Source organism: Boleophthalmus pectinirostris, unplaced genomic scaffold (genome assembly GCF_026225935.1).
Source record: "Boleophthalmus pectinirostris isolate CB_2022bp ecotype Guang Dong unplaced genomic scaffold, ASM2622593v1 HiC_scaffold_19, whole genome shotgun sequence".
In the NCBI taxonomy this organism is placed as follows: domain Eukaryota; kingdom Metazoa; phylum Chordata; class Actinopteri; order Gobiiformes; family Gobiidae; genus Boleophthalmus; species Boleophthalmus pectinirostris.
The window spans coordinates 19498458-19524218 of NW_026571140.1; the positions used below are offsets into that span (position 1 = coordinate 19498458).

Below are 25761 nucleotides of genomic sequence, written 5' to 3' on the forward strand. Positions count from 1 at the left end.
TTTGCCACTTCAAGGCAGTTGAGTGTTTATTTGAGGTAAACATATGTTCTTCAAAGGGACAGTTGAGGCATGGGGCATTGTTTACTGTTAGGTAAAGCCTCCTTGCTTGTCTTAGTGAGCAGTCAAAGCCAATAAAGGAAGTAATAAGTCAACAATGTACTCCCTGCTGGCAACAGGCCCACTGATAAAAGCTGATGCAAGGAGGAGGAAGAGTCTGCATCACTGTAATAGAATCAAATCAGACAGTTGATCATGTAAAGATATCTGGGAATTAATTTCAGTGATAAGGAAGTCTGATTGCATTAGGAATCGATGTGATGGGATTTCAAGCTGCACCACAGGAAGAGATGCAGCCAGTTCAGTCTAATACTGTGAAGACAGTGACGAATAAATAATCTATAAATTTAGTTTTTATTTGCCAACTTGTTACTCACTGACACACCAAAAGAGCTCTAAGGGGAACTGTCTCTCTGCCCTGTTGATGTAATCGTTAGCTCATCAGTCTGGGAAGGAAACAACACAATCTAGACAGAAATTTGGTGGAACAAACATTTATGAACAGGGAGGGCATGTGAGGCTAAATGGCTCATAGGAAATGCAGCCTGCAGAAGTGAGTGCAAGGGAAATGATAAAAAATGTAAATGATCTGCCAGCCTGATTCCACTTTAACCTCTGGTTCAATTAAATTTCACTTTCTATTGAAGAAGAACATAAAACTTAACTTCCTTAGCCAGCAGTAGTGGTCACATGATCAAAACATTTCAAACTCAAACTTTCAATTCTCAGGAAATTTTAATACCACAATGATGAAAAAAAAATCAAGAAAGGTCCAATTTTTTCCAATATATGCAATGTGTTCAATTTACTTTCTACACAAATGAATATTTAGTTTTGAATAGATTTATGTATGACCCTAGCAATAGTAAATAACACCTTTTATAATGAAAAACTCATGCTCCATTTTATTCTCATTCTCATTGTAGCCCAACATTAGGGTTAGACAAACTTTATTGATTCACAAGGGAAATGATTTGGACAAGAGCAAAGCCAAAGTAATACTAGTAATATATCACTGTCAACAATCATATGAAATTATAATTGAACCAATAATTTAGTTGTATTAAGTTACTACAGTGATTATAGGAATAATATTTTAGTTGAAGTAAAAGGTTTAAAAAGAGGTTGCTAACCTAACAGATCTTTCAGCATGGATTCACTTTTGTGGATTTTTTCTGTATTAGTTGAAAAGATTCAAAAGTTTCACATCAGCTGATTCTCAAGAACATTCCAGTCAAGCAGAAAGTCTGTTTTCCATTACAAATCAGGGTCCCTAAACTCCTCACTTTTAACAGTGCTTCTTTCCAAAACAACAGGACGGAAATGTAGAAGACATTCATCCTTCTCTAGAGAGGAGCCTGTTACTTAATATATTTCCATCCCGAGAGGTTTGGGCCTCATCTAAGTCAAAACACAAGTGCAGACTTTTGTCACAATATAAACCTTGAATAAACTATGTGCTGTCCACCCTGGTCTCTCTGCTGCTTCCAATTAACAGGGGACCATGCCCAGGCCATAAGGAAACTATTTAAGCTCTTATCAGGAAAGGAACAGCATGAGCAACAGGTAGAAGAGGAAAAACAGGGAAATAAATGCAACCCTCATCTGCACGACACCACTGGTATTCAGATGTCTTCTTTGGGCCAGGATCTATCTAAACCCCTGCAGGGCCTGGACAGCCTTCTTCATAAGAGCCGTGGGTCATCCTGAATATGAATAGGCCTACACAATGTAACAGGGCAGCAGAGACAGCAGGTAGAGTGCAGCCAGGGATTTTTTTTACTCAATGCAAATGTGAACTATTAACTAACGCCCATGTGTAAACTCCAAGTGTTACTTTTCACAGTTTAGGCAGCATTAACAGCACAAGAATTCAAGCAGATTCCTCAAACAAACGCGCCTCTCGTTGCCAAATGTTCTGGAAAACCTCAGAGAAAACAAGAACAATATGAGATTTTTATACATGCATGTTGTTTTACTCAAAGCTGACAACTTCTTGGTAGTAGTTGATGAAATACTATGTGATCAGTTGCATTCGTGCCTTGTACTTTGGCTCAGGTCCAGGGAAGTGACCCAATGTTAATATGGGATGCTTAGGGGACTGTGAACACGCACGTTCCCATCAAGCACAACAGCGTCAGCATCCAGTCCCAAAGGGCAAAGGGGATATCATTAGTTTTTTTGTCAAATGGCATCGATGTTGCAATGTTGACTTCCTCTCCATCCCTTTAGCCATGCGCTGACCACCGCTCTGAAGTTGTTACAGTGGGTGGGGTGTAGGGTGGGGTCTGTTGTTTGTTTTTTGGCTGGGAGTGTGATGCCGTGGGCGGGGGGCTTTTCAAAGAGTCACAGAGTGGAAGTGTGCAAGATGGTGGTGAGTCGCACTGCCAACGGTGTGTTATTAGTGTTACCGATACTGTATCACATGGTAGTGAGAGGAGGCCAACAGCTGAGGCCCAAGGGGGAAACGCTACCCCATCCGTCAGCTCCAGCACGGCTCTAGCTCCAGCATAAGGCTAAAACAGTGCTTCTCAAACTTTGGTCCCCCACTCCTTAAAGCTAGACCTGTTTTATTATTGTTTGAGTACCACTCTGGGTATTCCGTTTTAATTGCAGTGCCTGCTTCAAGCACTAATTTCATTCCTAATTTAGTTATAGCTTTGGTTTTGACGGATCTATTATGTAATCTTTTCCCCGTTTTCCCCCACAACTGTATTTTCATTAGATTGGAGTTACTAAATGCTAATTTGCTTTCCACCAACAAACAGAAGGCCTAATTAATTTTAGTTTATACAATTAAAACATATGAAAAAATGCAGAAAATAGAAAAAAAAAAAGATTTGACCAGTGAAAAACAAAAAGAAATGTGCTCTAACCAAATCTTAGTTTGCTTTATAAATCACACTAAGGTAGGCTACATAGGGTATGTCAACACATTCCAATCAGAGATAACTGAGAAACTACGTGCAATTTCATCAAAATATCCAAAGCCCCCAAGGCGCAATGCACTGTTATGGCACGTTCTTACACAGGCCTTCTAGTTTAATTAGCAGAAGGGTTATGTTCCAAAGATTCAGAAAAACTAAATATTTATTGTTGTCCACACATCTGCAAAGAGTAGGCTCAGTTGTTATTCCACATGGCACCAACCAGCAGAAAGTAAAGGGTGCACTGAACATAACCTGACTCATCCAACATTACACATGGAGCCTACTACATCGTCACTGTCATTAGGCCACTCAAGTTGCGTTAACAGAAAGGCAGACTCCATTCAGCCGGGGCTACAATGCACCTTGGCTGATTAAATTACCTACAAACACAAGGAGCAGTTTTGGTTGAGAAGACTACACCAAAGTTAAGAGAATTAAAAGCTTGTTGTTAAAAAGCACCGTCTCGTAACCTAGTGCTGTAGTCAAAATAAAGAAAAATTCAACTTAATGTAGTTTTTTTTTCCCATTTTTGTTGATGTTTCATCACGCAGCGTGACTGCGTCCCTACTCCAAAAGGTGTACCCTAATCGCACCTCAAAACTAGCCCACGAGAAGACGCACAAAAGCCTTACCGTCATTGCGTTTCAGCGTCCACTGCCTTTTACAAAAGTCCGCTCAAAAGTCCAATCCGTATGTTAAAAGTGTTAGAAAGAGCCAGAATAAGGTTTAAATCCACACAGTCCGCTTGGTTTGAGTGAAGAGAAGTGTCCACAGAGTAAAGCCCAGCAGTGTCGGTTTACGGTCGAGCCTCCTCCACTCTCCAAACTGCAGCTTGGTCCGTCCCACATCACGCACAAGTCCCGCCCCCCGCACACGCTCACTGTCTGCTCCACATTATCGACTCATTTCTGCATGAAATTACTCGTGCTGAACCATAGCAGGGATTCAGGGAAATATGACCCAGACTTCAATTCATACGTCTGCTGTGTTAGAAAGGGGATTTTCAGAAGTTGCGTAAATGTTGACTTATTTTATTAAGCATATTAAACTTTGAAGTTGCAATACTGTGGACTTTTTATTTATTAAACGCAGAAGTTATATCTAGTTGTATCTTCACATAGGCTATAGAAATACAGTAAATTTCCTCTAAATTGAAATGGGCTATTTAGAGAATATAACCCATCCTCAAGTTTTAAACTGTACTAAGTAAGTATTTTTAAATCACCAACATTTTATGAGCTCTGATGAAAATAGGCCCACAGAGCATAGCATGCTACTGCAAATTTACAAGTTAGAAGGTAGTGCTCTTCAGTGTTGCTGTTACAGTATATAGCTCAGATCATGTAGGCCTATGTTCAAATTCACATAAAAAATATTAGACTGAAGTAAAACTATTAATTTTCACTACCAATAATAAAATAAGAAAGTTGTGGTAAGTATTGAGTAGTTGCAAGTGAGTATCAAAATATTGTAACTTTATCTCTGAAAGCGTATGCCAGTTTCTGTGATTCAAACCACACAATCTGTGTCATGTCAGAAAAATAATACAAATGAAATGCTGACACTGCAGGGAGTAGACATCACATACACTACACACAGAAGATGAAATATAAGTATCTTAAGTAAACAATATTAACCACACTTACAGTTGACCGTTGAAGTCTGGCTGTGTAGCATTTTGCATACAGCCATACCCTGCTGCCATTAAACAAAGACTGACAACTGAGAGTGTCCACCACAAAGAGAATTACAGAGGATTATGAACCAAAGCAATGACCTGAACGTCGGCAGAACCAGTCACTCATGTAATCTCTTTTTTGGATGTTGAAGAATTATAAAAATGTGCACCAGATTGAACTGTCCTTCTGAGGATAGCCCAAACAACAGATTGCTCACATTTTAATCATATCATGTATGTCAAAGAGCAGGACAATTAAAGCAATTGCAATCTTTACACAATAATAAAAATCCACCATAAGTTTTGAAATTTGATAATCCTTGACTTATGTTTTGACTGAGACATACCATAAGGGTTTAGCCAAGGACACGTTGCTCAAGGCTACATCTTTAAATGCTGGCAGTTTCCTTTTTGAAATGTTGTCACCCTGCCACATAGGTTACCATGCTTCCCATATCACCAACTGGAGGAGTGGGTGACAGGTGGGGTTAGACTTGCATCAGACGCTGTGTCTCTTCTTCTCATGGTCTGTCTATAAATGTTTCCACCATGTTGTCTGCAAGAGCAAAGCCTAAAATCAAGTTGCTCTTCTTTATCTGCGGAGCTCGGACGTAATCCCTCAAATTGAATCAAGGATTAGTTTGAGACGATTAAAATCATCCAACTTGTGCAAAAATTGGCCTTAAAACAACAGGGGTGCGCTGAACAATCCGCCAGTGCAAAAACGAAGTATGAGGCTTTGAAGTGTAAATGTGCTGATTTAAAGCTTCCATGTCTATTATTTGTTTTAAAAATGAATGCAATTTAACCTTCACCTTGCAAAGTGAAGAGAGGATTTTATAACACTGAGAATGGCTGTGCAGATCTGGGCAAAGCTGGGCAATAGACTTTAAGTGGCCTCCTGCCTGTTGGGATTTTATTGGATTATTTCACACTTTTAAAAAAAATCTTATGAGACACACAAAAAGAAGATATATACGGCCTGTCAGGATAATTACTAGATTGACTTTTCCTTCAATGAGAGAAAGAACAATTTTAAGCTCAATAATTATGCATATCATTAAGAACTAGTGGAGGTTTTTTTTTTTTTTTTTTTTTTTATTCAGAAAAACTTTCCCTGTTGGTGATATAAAGAAACTGCTATATAATTGTTTATAATTATCTCTTTCTGTACTCCTCAGAAGATTCTTCACTCTGTGAGGGGGAAACGGCGGGACTTTGAACGGATATGAATGCCTTTTTTGAACATTTTGGCAGGACTGGACTTGACTGTGGGTTGATGTTTGATTGCCCAGTTGTTTTTGTGTAGTTTTGTGTGTGTTTTGAGTGTAGAGAGAAGGATGATGTGTGGGAGGGTTTTGTCTTTTGTTTTTGTCTATTTTGATTTTGATTTTGTAATATATAAAAATAAATAAATAAATAATATTAATAATAGTCATCTTTTTTGTAAAAATATATCATCCTTCAAAATAGTTTATTATGACAGGCCTAACAAAACATTATCATTCTGGGCTTTTAAATTTACAGTCAAATGATAATGGAAACAGTTTTCCAAAACCACATTAATCATCTCTGCTTAAAAAATATTCCTCTTGTTGTAAAGATACATGAATGCACAAGACTCAATCCAGAAGTCATTCACATTAAGGTCATGACCACCCACTGAGCCCATACTGAGGTTAAGTACATGACAGACTCTTTCAGTAATGGAGTGGATCAGATTTAAGGGATTATAACAGTAAATATGTTGTATGGATTTGCCAACATTAACTCCCAGCCAAAAGAGAAGTTACAAGATGGTTACAGAAGTTAAAGAAGAATCACTGTAAAGAATTGTTCTATTATTTTTTGTTTTGGTTTTTGGTATATCTTTATTCTTCTAATGTTCTTGCACTGTGTTTTGCAACAATGGAATTTCATTGTGGGACAAAGAAAGATTCTCTTCTATTTTTTAAAATTAGTTTTATGTGATTGTAAGTTTGGTGACAAATAAAACATGAACAAAAACACTATACTACTTTATAATAATATGAGAAACATGTATGGGAAAATTAAAGCAGAGATTGAAATCTAATTGTAAAAAAATTTGCCAATAACTCGTAAAAAGAGTACATAAATATTATAGTGCAGTACAATAAACATTATCATTCTGTATGTAATAAATGTCAAAACAGTTGTTAAAATTGTCATCTCAGTGAAAGTTAAACAGCACAGACTTAATATGGTGCAAAGTTCCTCTAAGTACTCTTCTGTATTCACGGAGGACAGTGGAAGTGATTTAGCTCTGCCTTCATAGCTCTGCCTCCATGACTGTGGGGTTTGTCCCAGCTCGGCAGGACGTGATGGAACCCAGGCAGCCCGGTGCAGGTGTCTCCCGCTCAGAGAAGACAACCAACAGCATCTTATGACTCATCCTGTGCCCTTACCCTGTCCCGCCACAGACAGCCCCAAAATGTCCTCCCACTCACACCTACACGGGAGGAGCCAAGGGACCATCACTCCTCTCTCTGATGATGATTCATGACTTTGAGACTGAGGCAGCTCTCTGCACTCAGGAAGCTTCTCTATCCGACTCCATCCTGAGATTATTGTAGACAAGATGCTCATAAATCAGACAGGAATGACTTGCTGATTTCATACTTCTATATCAAACAAGTGACGGCTGAGTGCATGTGAAATTTGTCCTGAGTTTTCTAACATACAGAGTTATTTCCTTTTTCCCACAAATACTGTTTTTATGTCAACATGAGACTGTCATTAGTGATGTTTGCACTGTGCAGGGTGTATTTGCTATGTTATAAATCTTGTAAAACATTCTTCACAGTGCTCCATTGTGGAGACCTGTCAACAATAGTTTGGATTTTTGTGTGAGGGTCATATTCAGTACATGTGCAGTATGTATCAACACACACACACACAGAGAAGTTTGAGCACTTAACTTGAAATAACTGTAATTGTTGGCTATATAAAAGAAAGGTTATGTGACTTTTATAAATAACTTTGAATCAAACAGCCAAGTGAATTTTTCTCTTGGAACCAAAAACAGATGTAATGCCAGGTTGAGACTAGACCAAAACTGTGGCTGTTTGAGTTAAGGCGTGTGTTTTGGTTCTTTCAATTATACATATATATATTTTTTATGTCGTGTGAAATATCACCATGACAACCCCATTACTGAGCTTTCACATACAACACACACAGCCAAACGAAGAGGATTAAAGCATCACTAAATTGTAATTGGTATGATATCATTACCTACAAAATAAATGCTTATGTCCTCATGTTCATTCTAGTGTTTTATTCCCTGACAGACATCTTTTTCCTATTCGGAGTATCAGCAGGGGTCCTGTGTGTGAAATGACAGAGAAAATTATTAAACAGGAATTGTCAGTCCTGACATGTTCTTTAATAACTGCCTGTTATCCTCTCGTATGACACATTCAATCACCACAAAGATGACATTTTTCTTGAAAGATTACACCGACAATTTTCATGCTCACGAAATCGTTCATGTTTTGCAAATCTTGTGTCTCATCTATTGGACATATAAACTTTTCAAATAAAAATACGCTTTTCCACAAATATTTTCAATACAAGTCTATCCAGGACATCTGTGTATGAAGCACATGTGACCAATTCAAGTGAAGTTTTTCCAACTGTCATAAAAAATATAGTGAGTTAGCCATTTATATTACAATGAAAATGTTCCAAAAATAAGGAAGTCAAACATTGTCATGAGAACAAGAATTAGAATTAGATGTATATTTGAAATCTGATTATAAAAAAGTGTTTTCGAAAAAATTGAAAACTGGAACAATATAGACTTACAGACAATGAGCAGAACAAATTAAACTGATATCGTCCCAGTGACAGCTCCTGTGTACTGGGGGAGGGCTGTCATGTGGAGCTGATATGACTCCTAAAGGATACACGAGATTAATGTACCTTAATGTGTGTCTGGTTTCACCCCCTGAGGCTGCACTGGAGGGGGATGATGTTGAGGGACAGTCCCAAAGTCAATGTAAAATGAAGATGTTTGCATTATGGGTGCGCTCAATTCATAGATTTCCTTTTGTCTGGCTCCTCTCTACAGATATGGAGTCTGAAGGGCATAGGTGAAGCTCCCTCACAGCTGCACAGTGGGAAAATTGAAGGGAGAGGGCAATTCAAAAAAGGCACTTCAAGCACCAGCAGTGAATTAATGAGCTTTTTAAATCTGCAACCATTTCCTGTGTGGTTAACTTTATAACCAAGTACACCAACAGACCATATTATTCGGTAGCCCTATATCTAGAGTTCTGAAGGCAATTATAATGAGAAGGAAAGAGGCTAAGGTGACTTTGAATCTGGCTGTCGGTCTAAGTATATAGAATCTGCTGATAGAAGCATTTTAAAACAACCAAGTGCACAAGGAATGGGAAAAATGTTTATTTTAGATTATATTATTCAGGTTCGAGGAATAGGAAGTCATCTTTATACATTAGACTTCTATTTTAATTTGTGGAAGAGGCTATTGTACTGAAAATTCTCAATTTAACAAAAAAATACTTCCTTCCTACTGCTCTATACTGTTCTGCATATACGCCATACACATATAAAATTTTAAAAAGGCACACAAGAAATGCTAGGAAAAAAAACAGTTTATTTTAAAATACGTTATTCAGGTTGGAGGAACTGGAAATCATCTTTATAGATTAGATTTTCTCATTTGTGGAAGAGGCTGTTGTACTGAAAAATCTTAATTTAACACATTTTACTTCCTTCCTACTGCTTTGTACTGCTCTGTATATGTCATACATATACAAGGTTAAAACCAAGTCACAGCCATTTTTGCAGTTTTTGATCAATTTTGAGCTTTGCAACAAACATAATATAAAGTAAGGATCTTTCTATGCTATAGGTTTATACTAAATATCTGGAGAAAACATAATATGTCAAGAATTTACTTTATGATGGTACATCTGAGCCAACCATATGCATACAGTATTTGGATGCACATTTTCTCAGTTTGTCCAGGTTTCAGGTTGGCACAGATGACAGACTTGATACCCTAAGTGACAGTTCAGTTTGAGTAATGCTGCTGAATGGTCTCAAAAAGGGGAAATGGAGACTGCCCCACTTCCCGTAAACAAGAGCGGATGCTTCAATATTCATAGTGTCCATATACTAGTCCAGTGCTTCGACATAATGATTTAGTGGTGAAATATCACACTCCACTAAGCGAGGGTCATCTGTCATAATGGGCTATTGCTGTCAACCTTGTGCTCACTGTTTAGTCTATATCAAACAACTGTCACATTCATGTATATATTTGTACTACACTGGGCTTTTACGGGTTGTATTTGCTAAATAGCATCAGTCCGAGTGCAGCAGAGGCTTATGGTGGGGCAGGCTTGTGTTTGCAGGATGAAAGGCCCAGAGCAGCTGCCCTTGGTCTGGTTTTCCATAAGTAGGACCTGCTCCGTCACATGTTTTATTGTCAGGAATATTTGTGGTGTCCCTGTGTGAAGCACATGGGAAACATCCATTCAGCTATCAAGCAAGAATGACCTTTGATTAACTAAGAAAATACTTTGGTTTCAGTGAGCACACAGTGCAGGCAGAAACATAGCAGGGGAAAAGTTAAAATGCAGTGTATATAGGAACATATGGAGGCTGCTAAAGAAATAAAATTTAAATGTATATATACATTAAAGGTCCTATATATCTAAAACTTGACTCTTGTAAGCTTTAAGCTGTGTTAGAATCTTGTTATCTCCTCAAAACATACCTGGAGTTGTTTTCTTTTTCATGGTTTCATGAAGAGGTAAATTTGAAGTTAACAGCTACCTTTTGTTTAGTAGAGATTAACATTTCCAAGGTTGTAATTATCGAAATGATTAAAAACACAGCGGAGCACTTCCTGTAATACCGTATGTCACCACAAAGTGGAACAGAGTGTTTTCAGTTTAAAAGAACAACTAAGCCTAAATATGCAGGGTTTTTGAGTTAAACATGTGTGAATGAAATAAAACACAGCTCTGAGTTTGTTTTTGATGAGGAAACAACCTTACAATATAAATTTTAAAAATAGTGCAATATGGGCCCTTTAAATATAATGCATTTAATGCATCTTTGGACGGTTTGGTAAGCTATTGCAGCCACAATTGCTCTTTGGAAGACTGACAGAAACATGTTTGCTAATCAGAAGCATAAGCCCATCACCATTCACTCACTCACACACCACCACAGACCAGACATGTCTCACCTAAGGACACAATGATAACACTACTGATGCCCCACTACAGCATCTTATTCCCAGTGGGCTTTCATCCAAGTAGGCCCAACCTTGCTTCTATCTTTTGAGATCAGGCAAGATCAGACATTTTCAAGATGGCATAGTCATTAAGATTTGTATATTGGCCTCAAAATTATGCATCACTATATAATTTTGAGTCACGCTATCAAACGTGCTGTAACATTAAGCAATTAAAGTACAATTAGCAGTTACATTATTTTCAGCTTTACAGCTTTATTTCACTTTTTTTTTTTTTTTTTATATAAAATGTTTATATTTTATGTTTAACATGTCATAAGGACTTCACAGAAATAGACAATCAAATAGTCAAACAGATTGCACAAGACAACAGTCCCTACCCTTTGACCCTCCACCAGGGCCATAGAATCATTATTTAAATCTCTCAAAATCCTAAAAATAAACTCTGACAATACATTAACACATTTTAGCATAATTAGATTGTAATAGACTTTATGTGATTAGGCTGAACCATCAAATACATGTTATTATTATTAAAAAAAAAAAAACTGTTCTCTTGGACAATGTCTGTTCTTGTCAATAAAGGAACAGCAATCAATATTTTATCACAGTTTGACCAAACACTAACCTTTTATGAGCCAAAATATTGTCTTAACATCCATCTATCTGCTCCTCCCTGTCTATATAAGCTTATTGTTGAGTCGTCATCATAATTAACCCTCCCATTCGTTAGAATAAAACACCCCTAGGAAAGAACTGCATGCTTGTTAGACTGTAATTCAAAACATTTCTGTAAACAAGTGAAATAATTGAACAAATCTACAAAAATACTTTCTTTACTGGTGATTCCTTTGCAATAATCAGATTTAATTCATTGCATAGTATTTGTTTGATAGATTTCCTAAAAACACATGGTAGTATAGAGTATAGCTGGACGTTTCCAGTGAATGCAGACAATTCTTCTACAGTTTAGGATGTTTGTTTCTTCTAAAGACCCTCCAATGTGTCAAAAGTGTAGAAAGTAGTAATCAGCTGAAGGATGGAAATGCAATTTGCTGTTGAAATGGAAAGACAGAAAGTGAATCATGTCTAGAGTCTTTTTTCTGGTTGCGGAAAACATCTGGATGAATTAGTTATGAGAGGGTCCACATGTAGAGTAGGCCATCTATATAAAATATTCACATTTCAACACAGCAGAGGCAGAAGGTTGGGTTAGAGGGACTTGCTGCTTAAAGGCCACTTGGAAAGAAATGAACCGATGACATCACTTTTTAAAATGATGTTAATATGATTAAGCAGATGCAGCGATTTCTATTTCCATTTTAGTAACAAACGTCATGGCTAAAGGTAAAAAAAATGGAAATGGAATAAAAATTTGGTGCACTATATAACTTTTCTGGTGGTCGGTCCATTGCTTTCTTGTCTCCATTGAGATGTAACTGCTTGCTAGATGATGTCACCCCATAAAGTTACAGATTAGATCTGCGGAGAGGTGCCCCCCTTTAACAATAAAAAATGCTTCTTTTGCTTCTTTTTTTGCAATAGTGATACATTTAATACATTTAATGCCAGGGCAAAGCAACAACATCTCCATGGAGACCCCCTACCAGAAAAGTTACATAGTGCACCATTAAGCTCAACATTATAACCAGCACGCACCAAAGTAAAAACAACGTAATGGCTGTACTACGAGATGGTTAGATTTGAATCTTCAAAACTTAATGCGTGGTGTTCCAGGTCTGTACAGAATACCTAAGTGCCCCGAGTCGAACACTGTGACGACAGGTTATGCACATGGAGAAAACACATTCAAACTAAACTGCTGAGAAAGTTTAAAATAGTTCTATTAGAAAGCTCTCTAATACATAATCCTGTATAGTTATTTGTAAGGGGTGACATAAGGCAGGTGGCAGTTAACCATATACTTGGCAGGTCACTGCTGATGGGTGACATAAAGACAATGTCAAAGCCAGCACTGTGTGTCAATCCAACTGCTCCAAAACTAAAGAACCACAAGAGTGCACATCTATTTGACTCTGCTGCCTTATCTCAAAGCATCAAACTGACATAATTTCAAATGGAAACATCACATCCACATAACACCCTGGAGCATATTTAGCTTTCCTCATTGATAGTCTGTGTAGCACAGGCAGCTCAGAAGCAACACATCTTTCAACTCACACTTGCATCCTCCGTCTAGCTCCTAGCACCTTGTTGACATTGCAAAGCCAGGACCTGTCAGTTTAGAGCAGTGTGCAGTACTAAAGACCGGTATATCTAGTAGCTGCCCATTCTCATGCCACTCTATTACTCCAACTCAGCTGCGTGCTTCTCCTTGCAGCACTACCTCCCGGCGTTTTCCCCCTCCAAAATACAATACCCTTTTCATGCTTTTTTGTCATGCCATAATAAGGTTCAGAGAGGAGAGGACTTACCATGACAAGCCCAGGTGGTGCGATGGCTGGATGCAGTAAAACGAAAGGATTCCCCTGGTAGTGTATTTGTAAGTGTGAAGGAAGCGCTGTATGATTCAAGGGCTGTACCAGCAGATGCAGACAGGAGCCACCAATGAGAAGAGCCGACGGAGGGTGTGTGAGAGGAGAGAGGAGGGGGGATCGGGTATGGGAGGGGTCTGGCCGGGCATTACATCATTGGGCTAGTGTGGAACAGTAGGTTTGCAGGGGGGTGGGCTTTTGGGTGTGTGGGGGAAGGTTTGAGTATACGTGTCCTTGTGTCTGCATCGCCTTCACACTGTACACTGTTTAACGAATACCTCTGCAAGATGATGATGAGAGATAGGGTCTAGTGCTGAGAAAAGCATCCTCCGTCGTCATGGCATTGGCACCTGTGCGGATGCTGAGCTTCTCTGCATTTGTGGATGCAGTATACGCACATATGGAGACTTGTGTAATCAAAGGGGTTTGTAATGGCACCACATTTCATAAATCATCTGCCAAGGATTCCGTAACTATAAATAAGTAGTCCCTGGTGGTGTTCACATGTGTTCCAGATGTTGATTTGCTGCATTTGCTGTTACATGTATGTCATATAGGTTAACAGGTTTTTGCACAGAGGCATTGAACCTATAGCAGCCCTCTTCCTACCCCACCCACTAATGGTTCCCTTGTCACTTTGAAAACGCAGTGATGGACATGTCAGAAAACTAGTGACACTTTCAGGACCGTTTTTTTTTTTTTTTTCCAGCTTTTGATTTAGACCAGCTCTCATTTTCTTATCCTACACAAAAGCTGCAAATAGTAATTTTCACCGCTTAGAGGAAGAAGGGAGAGGGAGTGCAAAGTAGGAAAAAGAATGACAGCTCAGGGTCAAGCTTGCACCTCTGCTTCTGTACGTAAGCAAATGTGAGGGATGCAGCTATTCCTAATGTATTCTTCATTAAGTTAAGTTGTGTCAGTGTAGGCGCAGCACTCAGGGGATTCAAAGTGAAATGTTGGACTCATTTTGGATGCAGCTGTACCTCAAGGGTCTTGTTGAAAGAATTAAAAATGACAAGTACAGTGAAGAGGAAAAGCAGTTGAATCACGTTCACTCTCACTCTCATAAGAACAGTTTATAAGAGAAACAAGTCACATTTTCCCAGCACACACAATTAGAAAACACTGAGCATATAATAGAACTTTGTTTAAAACAGGCCTATTATGCAAAATTGACTTTCCAGAACTTCTAACCATGTTATAGCTGTTTCCCTTTCTCATTCTCATCTTCCCTCTCAAAGTTGTTTTTGGAGTGATTTGTGCATGTTTGATTTTGAATTTTCAAGATGCCATATTGCTGATCAATCCCCCAATGACCTCTAGCATATGCCTACTGGTCTGTACTAACTTTGTTCTCCGTTTTTTATGTGTAGGATTTGGCAGCGTCATGTAGTCATTTTGGTACAAATGAAAAAAAAACAACTACTCCCTAGCATGATCTGCAGCTATCCAATGGAGGGGCCGACAATTTCATAGCGCTTTGCTCCGATGATGTTTATGGCAACATTAGCTCGTGGGAGTCACTGGACTTGTTTCTCTTATTAAATTGTTTTAGATATAATGTGTAAATTATAACAATGATCCACGAGTGTCAGATTATGACTATATAACAGACACAAGAACAATAGGTCTTCTTTAAGTTATTTGAAACTTGTCAATTGTTGTTAACTTAATAGGAGTGTTAACGTAAATGGCATCTTTATATTCACATTAGCAATATATTTTCTTACAATATTCTGGTGATGTTGTATTTTGTCCCAATACAAAAAGATTAGTGCAGTGACCCATAAATCTGCTTAAATTGCTGTTGAAAACCTGAAGTTTGTTGGGCTATCAAGCTGTGAACAATCTGGTGTTTTACATGCAACAAATTTTATTGTGGTGCCCGTATTAATGTAAGGTACTATAAATGCAAAATCCTCAATGCACGACTTTTTGCTTTTCAATCTCCACGTGTCCTTAAACCATTGAGATAAACGAGCAGTCTATAAACTAGAGCAAATCCCAAATCCAGATCAAAGTTTTACTATGAGATTAAATGCAACTGTGTGCTAAAGTGAGAGTAGGGCAGGTCACAAACCCCAGAGGTCAAAGGGGAATGTATGAACAGATAAACAAATCATCAGATGTGACTGCACAAAACAGGCCTCACTATGTTGAAGCAGGGTGACCATTGTCTCTCACTGATTTGATTGTGATGATGCAACTTGTTCAGTCCAGGATCAGTAACTGGTTGGACAATAGATTCTTTGACTTCTGTCCCTTTATCTTTGTCTGATGAAGTGCTGAGTGTGCATGCTCCATCCATCTCCTGAGCACAGGCCTGTCCACAAACACCGAGGTGCCTCATTCCTAATCATGAGGGCTGGAGCAGAACCAAAAATGGAAAATATTTTCATGCAATGGGCCCTTAAGGTATTGAACAACAAATGCTCATTGTTTTTGTTTAAATGTGCCCATCGTAACTTGTGGGGAGTCCGCCAGCTCTCTTTATTGCTTAGCCTACAGAAGTTTCATTGTATGGAATTAGAAGGAGCTATCTCCATAGAGACAAGTAGGTGGCGCCAACGAGCCTAATTACAGTTCAGATCTGTGGAGAAGTGACCTGACTCACAAGAAGAATGGATGCGTTTTCATATTTTTTCTTTTAACCACAAAAAGTAAAAACACATTTAATTTATAAATGCAATATTGATAATAACAAACATCACAAACAAGCAAAAGACAGCCCGTCATAAAAGTTGTATAGTGCAACTTTAACTTTAATTTATTATATGTTGTAAGATGATTTTCCAGGGCCCAGTGCAGTGGAATGTGCGTTTTTCATATAGAGAACAAGTGTGAGCTCCCTAGGGCCCTGAATTTGATGCTACACCCCTACACATTGGCATTACTTGTTGGCTCTATTTTAACACTTCAGTTGTTTGTCATTGTGCTTCTAAAACATATGCACACAACATTTTCTCATTGCATTAAATAAAAGACAGACGAAGCTCTGGGTTGGTCAATTTGATCATATCTTGCTGTTCTGGCTAGCAGATTTCCAGTAAAGCTGCATCTTCCTGGGCTTACAATAACATGACCATGCCCTGTTGGGAAGGGGCCACAGCTAAAGTCAACACAGTGGCATGGTTCCCAGGCTCTGGAAACCAAGCAGCAATTAGGAGCGCTGACAGGAGAGTGGACAAGCAATGGAGGGCCGATCCATACAGTGTACAAGCTTTTTAAACAGCCACGCCTCTTCAGAAAATGTCAGCGCTGCTATGCGTCAAACTCATGTACATTTTTGTAAATTGCATGCATCAAACCAAACGAAATATGGCAAGAAGTTCATAACACAATCAGCTTGTTGTTTGGTGTGGTACACTGAGAAGTCGCTAATAGGATCAACCCCAAATTAAGATTCATTTGGAGCTGTGGCCAGACTTGGTGTGGCCTACCTTATTTGTGTTTTAAAGAGAAAACAGTAAATAAAAATAACAGTGAATAGTTTCATGGGTTATAATACTGAAAAAAGGTTTACCAGCCATGCCCATCACCATTTTTAAACTGTAGCCTACTTTAGCCTGTAGCCTTTTCTTTAATCACACAGATTACAAAGATTTTTAAAACTCTTTTATTTTATGTTTTCTGCTCTCGGTTTTACTGGTTACTGAATGAGTCTCAAAATATTTTTACTAACTATTTTGGACATAGTGAAGCATGGTACAGTCCTGTGAGGTACATGTCTTCCTTTGGGGCAAACCGCTTTACAAAAACAACGGTTTAATTTGCTTCTCATCTCTTCTCCTTCAAAAGAGACAGAGTGGTATCCTAATGCACAAAGGTGTCCCCTGGCGTATATTCAGTTATCCTATCGCCCCACACCGCTTCCTCTTTAACCACTGTGGCTGCACTGTTCCCGGTTGCCGTGGTAACGCTGCACCAGCCTGGCTCTTTCTCTGCCTCGATCGGAGGCCACACAGGGTCCTCTGTTCCTGCCCCGCAGCAGCTGAGGGACGACTTCAGGATGTAGCGGCGAAAGGTGCAGGCTCGTCCTGTTCTTCTTCACCCCGTCAGTCAGCAGTTCAATTTAAACTGAAGCAGGCTTTCATGTTGCATATACCCTGCCAGTGCCTGCCTGGCCTATAAATTAAGACAAATAGGACATAAAGGTTGAAGCTGTCCACTAAATCTGGATGTCTCTTCAGGTGGGAAAACATCAAGATAAAGTGAATGCTTAAGCCCAATACAATACCCTTCCGGATGCAATTAGTAGTCTGTACAAAATAATTTTCAATACTTCCACAGTTTATTTACTTAGGTATAGATACTGATATGTAACTGCCTGGCAAAAATGCTTTAAGAATAAATAAAAGAGAATGTTTTAAATTAAAGTGTCCAAACAGATTTCACATTGACATTGAAATTAAATACATTAAAAAGCCCAATAGAAGCTTTAGTGTTTTCCAAGCATGTGTCTTTAGACAAGAAAAACTTAATGCGTTATACTGCATTATCACTGATCAGTACGTGAATGCTTCTCCACATAGAGAGACTGGGACTTCGTGGAGTCTGAACGTTTACCTTTTTAATCATTTTTAAAGGTGCTTTATATGACTTTTTTCTGGTGGTGGTCTGCCTTCTGAGATGTTGTTGCTTTGACTGGAATGTTCCACCTTATGGCATTATATATATGTCATCAGTTAGAAGCTCCACAATATAATAAATAATATTATAAACAGTATAAACACTAGTCGTTTCAGTGTATAATCTCCAATGATAGGCTATGTAATCTTCATAACAGCTCTCCGTGTCCTTCTGCTTAAATAAACCCAAAATATGAGCGCTTAAACCTTAGATAAGCACTTGCACCCTGAGCGAGCTATCATTTTCTTCACTTCCTGACACACAAGCCATTATAAGTCTGCATCACAATGACTTCAGCAGCACCTGCACAGCCAGTCTCTGTCCAAATCTCACATAATTCATTTTTCCCTGACCACGCAATGCTTCCTAAATGTAATATCAGATTGGTTTAATTGTCTAATATATTTGTTTTCTTAAGATTTTTCAGACAAGACTGTAAACTGGGGACCCTGGCACATCTGTATGTAATACCAAAACACACTGTTCAATAGATTATGTACACAGAGATTTTTTTTTTTCTCTTGGAGACAGAGATATAGAGTTTGTCCTCACAGCTGTAACTCCTCAAATTGAATTGCCCTGTTTCTCTTGATGGGACCTAAACTCATCTAAATGAGGTTGTCTCCATTTTGGCTGAACATAGTGTGCTTAAGATTATTTTTAATTGTTGTGAATTAGCTGATCAAGGACACTAGACGCACGCACATTTTGGGAAATCATATAATGCAAAATTAAAACAATATGGATACTCCATTTTATTAAGACATTTACTTGGATTAAAACACAGATGCACAGATGTCTATCAAGCTTCTGCTGGCCCCTTCTTTTGATTCGGGCAGCAGCTCTACTTCAAGCTCCACTCAGGTGACTAAACTCTTCACTTTATCTCAAAGGATGTGCTGGACAGTTCTTTGTGGTCAAAAATCGACCCCTTCCTGACTAAAGTGGCTGTTCGGTACTCAATACTTTTCATGTAATAGAGTAAAAATTATGTTGCCGAAGTAAATATGTAGTAAAAGGAAAAACTTTCTGGCTGATTTGTTATCATGCTAGTTGTTGATAGCGTTACAGTGAAGGCAAACGTCTTGTGAGACACGCTTATAAACTCATTACAGTGAATAATTAGGATAACAGGAATGGATTAAGAAAGTTAGGGATAAGTTTGAATCACTGCAAACAGTTTCAAATGAACTTGTTTTTCGCACTTTTAATGAATTCAAAATGGCACAGCACTTTTATATTCATTTACTGATGATGAGTAAAGTGTATTGTTATTTTTAGTTTGCTTTATGGTAACAACAAACCAGCATTACTTGGAATTGTTAAGTGCTACTGACGGTCATAGACAGAGATGAAGGAGGAGCAACAGGATGTCTTTAAACCTCTTAACCTTTGTCTGAAGTGACTGAGGAAAGACTGGACAAATATGGAGTTTTCCTCTGAGAGTCCTGACTGTGATCGCCGTGGTGACAGACGGATGCATTTTATGGAGAAACTTGCTTTAGCAACACTAAATCTAAGATGCTAATTGAAATTTAGATTTCAGTTAAGTATTATTAATCCAAAACATTCACAGAGGTAACAACCAATAAGAAACAGATACAGTTCTGCCTTTCCATCTGACGTCTTCAATCTTGTTTTTCATTTCAGCAACACTTTCACAACAGGAGGGCCCCATGTTTTAGTGCGATGTTGAACACAAGCTACAACCAATCCTTATATGGCTCTGGAGGTCTGATCTGTGCGTATCCAACTCAGTACAACCAAGTCCCAAGAGTACAGTCAGTCCCTGGTGATTATGTTTTGTTTATGTCCAGTCAACAAATTTATAACACAGAAAACCAACTGACCATATAGTACAACAGCAAATGTTTTAACTGTTTACAACTGCTTTAAGTTTTTAATACGCAGTAGCAACAAAATACAAGTATCTGAGAGGCCTCACTGATTTTGGAGGTCAGTATAACTATGCATATGCCAAATAAACACATGATTATCTTCCATTACTGCTAAAATATCACAATAATAAGGGCAAACAGCTGAGACTTAATGTACCAAACCAACTATCTTGGAACATGGAATGGAATCTAAAGTCAAAAGGGTGAAATTCGGATAACAACTTCAACGATTAAGTGTTAAGTTGGGAAAACATGTATTGCACACCATTAAAGAAGACATAGGCCTATACTGTACCTTTTTAGACTTAGACTTACTTTCTTTTGGATATTTAGTATTAAACTATAACATATGTAGATTGTAATTTTACATTTTGTTCATTGTCAGACACAGTATTGGTGTAAAAATAAATCTATTGATTTCCATTCTGTTCATAACTGAACTGAGCTCATCCTCATCATTGTGGCATTTCCACAGCAGAGTATTTCCAACTATGTGTTTTTATGGTTGAAAAATGTCTATATGGCATTTCTGAACATTATACAAATGACCCAAAGTCAGATTTTTTTCAAATAATAGTAAGTACAGAGTAGTTGGCAGTGATGGGGGTGTAGGGGGAAGCTGAAATGTTCAAAGCACTCAAATGCAGAACAGTAAAGGATTATTAAAACATGCTTGAATCAGTCAGAATACAACTCAGAGGAAATCAATGCCCAGAACATGCTTACACTTTTACATACATGTATTACTTAAAGGTGCATGTAACTTTTTGGTTGGAGGTCCACCCCTGCGTGTTTGTTTGCCTGGATTGTTCCACAGTATGACATTAAACAGCTCTACCTTACATGTATTCAATTACAGGTGGATTTAATGTTCAAAATACCTATTAAAATAGGAATTGTGACCGTGAACTGGGTTGCCTCTCCGCAGATCTGACATGTAACTTAGTCTGGTTTAGTCTCCATGAAGATAGAAATGTTTAAAGCCATACCGTGAAACATTCCCGACAAAGCAATAACATTTCCATGGAGAAAAGCATTTGACAGACCCTCCATCAGAAAAGTTAAACAACAATGTACTTTTAACATACATATTTAGGTGTATATTTTTATATACATTTGAACCTGTAAACCTCTCCCTTTCAGTCAATGTGAGCCATATTCTGTATGTTTTAGGATAAGTTATTAGTGAGAAAATGCATACAGCACCAGCAGGTCAGTGGGTCAGGCAAATGGTCACTTTGGCACTCATTCAGCAAGGTGCCAACCAACACACTGTTTGTCATTCATTCACATAATGTGCTTGCCAGTCTTCCAGTCATCTAATCCCAGAAAGCCTGCAGTCTGTAAAAGGGTCACTCAGCCAATTAATCATCCTGGCACCTAGTCATACACAAGAGTGGAAAATGAAAAGGCTGACCACAAGTTTTTTTGGATAAACAATCACTGCTGTACATGCATGGATAACTTCTTACACCTACAACTAAACAAAATATTCCAAAAAAAAATAATGAAAATAAATAAATAAATAAACTATCTGACTGTTGAAGGTTGCATTTGGATATTTCTGTTCATGGTGAACGTATCAATATTTATTAACCCATTTAAGTAATCTATTAAATTATATTACATTTGACTGGGATTAATACAGTTAAACAGTGAACAGGTTTAGAGAAAACACTTGAAAAACTCAATGTCAGTGGAGGACTTAAGGCTATGCCAAAGTACGGGGAAAGCCAGTCCTTTCCCCATACTTTGTTCTGCAGCTGTAGAATTTCAAATGTCTTTGCTCCCCATGTTAAGTCACTCCCCCTTCAGAGAGTTATTACAACACTGAAAACTACTGCACTCTGCATCGGGTTTGTCAAGTTGCTATATACAATTTTGTTTAATGTTTTTTATAATTATGGAGAATTGTCATGTGGGAGTATGGATGACATAGGCTTGTGGGCTGAGCATTACACAGAATCTTACAACTAACCACAAGGAGGGTCCAAATAGGGCCTGTGAGAGATGCCTAAAATGACATGACATAAGATGACATCTAAACCCTCTTCAGGCAAGTTTTTGATGAGGAAACAAAGTTGTAATATTGGAGAGAGCAACTAAATTTGACTTTGAATAATACCATTTAACTGAATTAATAAATTCTTACTGAAGGATTGAATGTAATGATCAGCGACACTTTCCTGTCAAATATAATACAAATAGAATTATATTTAATAACATTAACTGCATTAATTAAACATGGCATGCATTTGAAACCCTGTATCTAATTTCAGCACTGACTGGCTCAGGGTGGTGTGCAGATGATGGCATACATGTCCACATTTTAGCTATAGCTCATGTTAAGTGTCCACTTGCCAATTCATTGGGGTAACACACCTATGACTGCATTTATTTTTTACTATAATGACGTCAAAAGACCAAAAACAGCTGCCCCCCAAACAGTAAATAGTGCCAACTCCAGCCGGTGTCAATCAGGAGGACACACACTACAAAAAAAGGCAGTTTTTGAACAATGACACAAGAATCATTTGTGCTATGAAACGGTTTCCTATGATGTAAGTCTAATGATGATTCTCTAGTTGATGAGGTCAACTTCCTCTCGGCTAAATGGGAACAGATTGTGGCTTATTTTGCAATTCCTACTTCCAAACTCCATTCGATGCTGCAAGGCGGGGAGCATTTGAAAATGTAAGACAGAAATGTAGAAATCTGGCAGCTCTGTTTCAATGTGGTTTAAAACAGCATGTCGGCCTTGCTCGACACGCACCGAGTGAACTACTGATTACATCTGAACATGTGTGTGCAGACTGTACGTGATGGAAGAAGTAACTCTGGCTCCACCAAAAGTACAGTTGCATAAGAAAGTAGATTTATTTTGTATTTGTTGATGAGAAAACTTAACCAAAGATGATCATTTCACCACCATAATGTCATAACTGTTGTATGAGGTGCATGTTTTTGACAGTCTAAAATAAACACATGCCAGAGATTTGTGTTTTTTGCACAGTACCAGGAGATAAATGTCAAAGGGAAAACAAGGAAAACAAAAGGAAACAAATTCCTATGAGTTTTGTGATGCAATTTTATAATTACGTAGGTGAGTACGTAGTCTGAGCACAGCTGGTGTAGAGTCTGGACCAGGAAGCAATTCATTTAGATGCAGCAATTGACTGCAGATGTGTTGATTCCTGGTGTGTGAGGTTCTTGGAAAACATGTCTGATTTTTGTAAATAGAAAAAAGAAAAAGACTCTCTGCTTTCTTTGGACCCTGTTTTTGTCAACATACAATGGAGTATATGCTAAACACAGCCCACAAAAAGGTCCTATTTCACATCCTCTGTTTTGGATGGACAAATCACCATGAATCACTTTGTGTTAGTAGAACTACAATATGTTTGAACAGACTATAGGCCGTTGTGTGTACCTAATCTGTTTTAATGATAAATGATGTATCATGGGTCAGCAGTTGTTCAGGAGGTCAAGCAGGTTGTCCACTAACCAGAAGGTTGATAGTTCACTCCCTGCAGTGCTTTTATTATCTGCAGTGTGTTTAATTGTTATGATGGATGTGTGTTTTGGTTGCAACATGTTTCTCATTCAGCCCCAGGACAGCTTACCACCACTGTAGACGTGACTGTAGAGTCAAATCAAATAATGAGCAACCCAGTTAACCAAATATGGTTTTCTTGTAGCTATAGAAAACAGTTGTATGCACTAACAGAGACATGTTTGTATGAATCAACTTTTATTCGCTTTTATGATGATGCCTATTTACTTACTCAAAGTTATATTTCAATTGACTTGCACATGTCTAAGTATGTTGACATTTTTGAAAAATAAAAATCCTATATAATCCCCAGTTTGTTACAGTGAATATGAAAAGAAGACTTATCAGTTCAGGATGTCATGAAGCCAATTCTTTTGCTAAGCTGTAATAATAAAATGTTGATGTCTAAAATTAACACATTGTAAAATATTGATTAGTGTCTCCTTCAATGAGCGATTATATGTTGTATGCATCAATGTCTGAGAGTCAAAAGTAAAAGTACAAAACATCAGCATCCTCAAAATCCAAACAATGTAACCTTAATGTTGCTTTCTTACACCAGAGGAGACAGCTGCCATGCACATGCATGTGCCTGAATATATTACAGGGGGCGATGTGGAGCTGACTGTTACAAGAAAAAAACGTTTTTCATAGAAAAGAATAAACATATGTATTCAGATGCTCCTCACCTCTGGCTTGAGAAAATGCTGATCCTTGTGTGAGGAAGAGACTAGCCTGTGTTGGTTTGTGAGATGCATAATTGTGCCCACTGAGGCGTCTGCAGCTCCCACACCATCAATAGACAATACACAACATGAGCAGATGCAGCCGAGCATCTACAATGGGCCTAACAGCATGGAATTACTGCATTTTAGCCTAAAAATGGATTCTTATGTATGTGGGGAAAACGTGGAACATTCAGTACAGAAAAATGGTGCAAGTATGTTTATTTGATCAGCTAAACACTGAATAGGGCACAAATAGAACACAGTGAGTAAAATTAAATACAGGGAAGTTTAGTAGTTTGTTGATACAATATATGTAATATATGCTATAATAATCAGTGGCAATATTAAGACACTGTCAGAAGGATTGTTGTGTCTCCAGGGGACAGAGGAGACTGGCAGGCATAAGAGACCAGGATCAACCAGGAGCACTACTGCCAGCGCCATACAAGATGACCTCCATCTGACCACAGGTGAGAATGTGTCTGACCAAATAATCAGAAACAGACTTCATGAGGGTGATCTAAGTGGCAAAGCTCAAGATTTTGAAGATCAGATACTAATCAATACTAAAACTAACACTGAAAGTAAACTTATTTGAGCAAGTATCGATACTGAAAAAAAAAATTAAAATCACATAATAATTTCATCTTATATTTTATCAGAACTAGAACAGAACAGAAACACTTATTTGAAAATTACAGCATTATCTCAAAAAGAACTTTTAGTAAGATCATTTGGGTATCAACATTTTTTTAAATATTGAAATTGAGTTTGAAATTTTAACACTATAATGGCAGTAAAATATGAATTATATTCAGACATTGTTTTTGCCAGCGTTGTTGTGGATGAATTTACTTTGTAGGCCTCCTGGGATCACGGATCACATTTGGTATGGTTCATACACATTTGACTGGTCGGGGCAGTCCACTTCTTTCGAGGGCCTGGACCAAAGAAGGGGAGTGTTCGTAGTGTCGTGGCTCTCCTTGAGTCTGTCTCTCTCAGATGTGTCAGTCCATAAAAGATTGATGCCTCCCTTTAGGACTGGCCTCATCTTTCACCTGCAGTCTGCCTCACAGCTGTTTCACTGCAGCTCACACACCACAATGTGAGCCTCCTGTGAGACTCTGTGGTCCAGTCATGGATCAGATGACTGTGTGGAGATGAATCAGCCCTATCCCGCACCTTCTCCTTTTATATTTTGTAGATTTGGGCTTTGGAAATGAGATCAGTTCTGCATTTTACCTCTGGATCCATTATGTATGAGATTCTAGCCTTTTTATACAGGAAAAAAAAAATCAATATTTATTGTAAATTGTATTTGTCTAACAGGAACCAAAAATCTATTTAATCAATTTAGCAAAAAGAAAAAAAAAAGTCTTCATCAATCAGCATTAGGCTGTGTGGTGAAATAGTCCAATGCGTTTTTAGCATTCCAAAAATTGAGGTATGCAGCTGTATCCAGTTCCATTTGAAGGCTTCAAGTGTCAGGACATGGCTAAGGAGCTTTGTGACAGGTACTGCTCTCGACTGGCACACC

The 25761-nt window shown here is 38.1% G+C and overlaps 2 protein-coding genes across 2 annotated transcripts in view; one reads left to right on the forward strand and one right to left on the reverse strand.

The window, feature by feature from the left end:
* Positions 1-3800, reverse strand: part of sema4ba (sema domain, immunoglobulin domain (Ig), transmembrane domain (TM) and short cytoplasmic domain, (semaphorin) 4Ba) — a 35724-nt gene extending 31924 nt beyond the window's left edge. The window contains exon 1 of the mRNA XM_020941424.2: positions 3620-3800. The gene's annotated coding sequence lies outside the window, so the exon portion shown is untranslated. The remainder of the gene's footprint in view (positions 1-3619) is intronic.
* Positions 1-25761, forward strand: part of nfatc3a (nuclear factor of activated T cells 3a) — a 313699-nt gene that overhangs the window by 14703 nt on the left and 273235 nt on the right. The gene's annotated exons all lie outside the window — the stretch shown is intronic.